Genomic DNA, 273 nt, shown 5'->3' on the forward strand with positions numbered 1-273 from the left:
ACTCTAAGTTTGGTGTTGGGAGGTTCCAACATTGCTCTGAGTATCTGTGAGGCTCCATGAGAGCCAACTGTCAAGCTACTGACATTAAAGAAGCGCTTGTTGGGAGGCAACCCAATGTTATATCTTATCTATTTTCCTTTGTTATTTTATGTTTTTTTTGTAGGTTAATGATCATGAGAAGTCACAAAATCAATTGAAAAAGCAAAAACAGAATGAAAAACAGAAAGAAAAATAGCACACCCTGGAGGAAGATCCTGCTGGCGTTTAAACGCT

Source organism: Arachis duranensis, chromosome 10 (assembly GCF_000817695.3).
Source record: "Arachis duranensis cultivar V14167 chromosome 10, aradu.V14167.gnm2.J7QH, whole genome shotgun sequence".
NCBI classification, from domain to species: Eukaryota; Viridiplantae; Streptophyta; class Magnoliopsida; order Fabales; family Fabaceae; genus Arachis; species Arachis duranensis.